The sequence below is a fragment of the Nematolebias whitei genome, chromosome 4, assembly GCF_014905685.2.
Source record: "Nematolebias whitei isolate Nwh7 chromosome 4, NemWhi1, whole genome shotgun sequence".
NCBI classification, from domain to species: domain Eukaryota; kingdom Metazoa; phylum Chordata; class Actinopteri; order Cyprinodontiformes; family Rivulidae; genus Nematolebias; species Nematolebias whitei.
This window is the reverse complement of record NC_056501.1, coordinates 26,766,702-26,770,328: the sequence shown is the minus strand read 5'-3', so window position 1 is coordinate 26,770,328 and position 3,627 is coordinate 26,766,702.

Here is a 3,627-nt window from a genome sequence, read left to right as displayed (position 1 = left end):
TATATATATATATATATATATATATATATATATATATATATATATCAAGTAGCTTAGTGTGTTTTGTATTAGAGTTAGAACAATTAGAAAGAGTTGTTCGTTTTGTTCTGTTACTTGAAGATTATTATCAATGAACAAATTGTTTGAAAAAAGGGGCAGATATAATAAATTTTTTTCTTCTTTCTGCTGCCTTTCATTTTAAATCTCTTGTATTTTTTTAAAATAGTTTATGGAATTGTTTTGTTTTTTAAAATTAATAAACTTTATACCATACCAAATAGCAGAAAAAGCTGAAACTGGTTTAAAAAAAAAAAAAAGCTGAAAGGAGCATAGCACGTAGCAGAAAAGGTTGAAAGCAGACATTACCGTGAAAAACTTGAATTTATCTGAAAACAGCTGAAATTAGCTAAAATATGCTGAAAAGGCAGAACAAGCTTAAATTAGCAGAAGAAAGCAGAAAGAACATGTTTTCTTAATTAGGCTAAAAGAAGCAGACATTAGCACAAAAAACTGGAAATTATCTGAAAAAGTTGAAATTAGCACACACAAAAAACTCATCTGAAAGGTAGCTAAAACAGCAGAAAGAAGCTTAAATTACCAGAAGGAATTAGAGAGTGAATTTTTGCTGAAATAGCCTGAAAACTGTTGAAATGAGTGCAAAAAATATTGAGTTAGCTGACAAAGCTCAAATTAGCATAAAGCACCTAAAAAGTAGCTGAAATAGCAGAAATACTGTAGCTGAAAATTGCAGAAATAAGCTTACAGGAGCATAACAAGCTGGAAGAAGTTAGAAGAAGCCAAAAATGTTGTAGTTAGCAGAAAGTAACTGAAAGGAGCACAAAACAGCTGAAAAAAACCCAGCTGAAAGTAGCTGAAAAAAAGTTTAAAATTTTCTCAAGGAAGCTGAAAGAAGCTGAAGCAGAACAAAATGTGAAAGGAGCAGTAAAAGGTTGTAAACAGATCTAAAGATCTGAAAGATGTAAAATGAGCTCAATTAATTTCCTGGGAGGAAAAAAATTGGCAGAAAAGTCTAAATATTTCAAAAAGCTAAAGTTGCACCAATACCAAAAGTCACATCACCCTTCTTCTAAACGAGCTGAACGTTTTGATATATGATTTGTCCAAATAGCACAAAAATTGTGGAACAAATGCCGAAAAACGTACAGAAGAAAAATGGATCACAATAGTGTGAATGCTTCACAAACATTCACACAATAATGTTGTAGTGTGTCAGCAGATGGCTGTTTGATGGATGTGCGGCTGCTGGAAGGAATCTTGGAGCAGGACTGCTGTAATGTATTTCCAGGAGGAGATAGAGTTGGTTTCCAGCACACTCCTGGTTCTGGAAGTGAAGCTGTGTGATTATACAGGCTCAAACTGGCACACACCTCCTCTTCAGCAGGATTTGTCTCTTCCTCAAAGCTTTTGCAACAACTGTGCACAAACGACTCACCTGCACCCGACTGCCTCGGCTCTGTCGGCTCCAAAGTGCACGACACCCAAGTCTTTCTTGACCTTAGAGCTGAGCGTACACAGCTTTTCAATTTGCCAAAAACTCCCCCTGAAAAACCAAAGCATAAAAACAACATCGCTGACAGCTGCTGCTTTCTGAGGAGATTTTCATTCACACTCAGAAGACTCCCCGAGGTGATGGATGTGCGGGTGGGAGGGGGGTCGACAGGATTTTGGAAGATCTCTGCGCTTCGTCAGATCTCACCTTCTGAGTGAACAACTGCAGGTTTGAATAAAGACCTAGCATTTTTTTTAAAGGCATGCATATCACCTGACACTTTTCATCTCAGAGTTTTAAACTTAGATCACCATACTATAGGTTCAGACAAAGTTTTAGCTGTTTTGGTCAAACCAGCAGGTTTTCACACAGCGTTTGCTGCCAGTGACTCCGATAATCGTCAGAGCGAGAAGACAACGGAGACAGTATCCAACACTGACAGGATCTGTTGTTCGTAAGCTGTTTTTGTTTTATGGTTAAGTTTACTTTATGTTTTGTGATTCCTGTACTACTGGTGTTTTCTTTTGTTTCTCCTCTAGTTTCAGCTCCTCTGTCCTGCCACGCCCACCTCACCTGTTCCTTACAGCTGTTTTCATCCTGAGCAGAGCATTACTGGCTTTCATCGCCACAGTCCAGGATCTTTATTGTTTCTCCTTGTGATTCTCCCCAAGTGTTTTTTGCAAGTATAGTCCCTCATTTATTGCGAGCGTTTGATCCCTACCCCCCGCCCCACCTCCGCAATAAGTGAAATTCCTCGAAGTAGCAACATTATGTTTATTTTAGTATTTATATACAGCATATATTAAGGCTTTAGAAACCCTTCCCACACTCTTGCAATGTTCTAATCTCTTAAACCTACGTCATTTTAACAACATACTGTATGCACTGTACAGTACTGCAAACTTGTATACGGAGACTCATCAGCCTTGGTCCGGTTCTGGTCCAGTTCTAATCGGCTCTCTGCAGCCGTTGAGCACCAAGATGCTTTTTGGAGAAAGCCAGCACAAAGTCCAAAAAGTCCAGAGAAATCTGATGAGAAAAGTCCAGGTGAGCTCTGGAGAAGACGATCACTGCACAACAGTTTATAGAGGTTTTAAAAGAACGTGTGTTTTCAGCCAGACGAAATCTTTTTCGTGGAAGGCCTTGCATATTTCAGCAAGACAATGTTCAACTACGCACTGCATCCGTCGCAACAGCATGGCTTCATGGAAAAGTCCAGGTACTGAACCAACCCACCCGTAATCCAGACCTCTCACCAATAAACAACGCTCTCCTCAAAATAAATAAATTAATAAATTAAAATAAACGGCAGCTCGTCTGCTCCCAAACATTTACAAACTGTTTTTACGAGTGGACGCTCCTCAGTGTTAAATACAACCAACTTTTATGAGCTGTGCTGCTGCCATCAAATTTAAAATTGTCTTATTCTACACTAAAATTTGCACTTTTTTTGTTGTTGAAACATTTGTTTTATTTACTGTTTTATTGTGAATGTAATATGAGTTTACGAGAAAATTAAAAACCACACACGAGCTAAACATCACTGGCCCTGTTTCTCCTCCCAGCAGATGATAATAATAATAATAATAATAATAAGACACTCCAGAGTTTGTGTTCATATCTGCAGCTGATATTAAAATAAAGGCTGAGTGAATGTTGCTGCTCACAGAGGTGGTATTTGTCACTGTGGCATTTTGTTGGCACTTCCATGAGCTGACCCTCCTGTGGAGGCTTTGTCAGGGTTTCTGATGGCATCAGGATCACCCGCTGAGCTGTTCAGACATGGCCGCATTTCTTACAGCAAGCCAGGAGATGAAAATCGATGCTGGCAGGTATAAAAACTGGTTCTTACTGGTTTTGAAGCCTTAAAGTGGCCTTTAACACCTGTAGGTCTTTAACACAGAGAGGATGAGGCTAAATGAGATTTGGCAGGAAGGAAATTTGTCATGGATGTTAGGGGTGACCCCCCTTCTCACACACACACACACACACACACACATACTTGCGCACGCCTCCAATTCAGCTTGTTTTATGAACTGGGTGGGTGCGTGCGCTCCAGTCACGAGCAAAGGAAAGGGAAATGATTGTAAATCCCATTCAGTGCCTTATGCATCCTT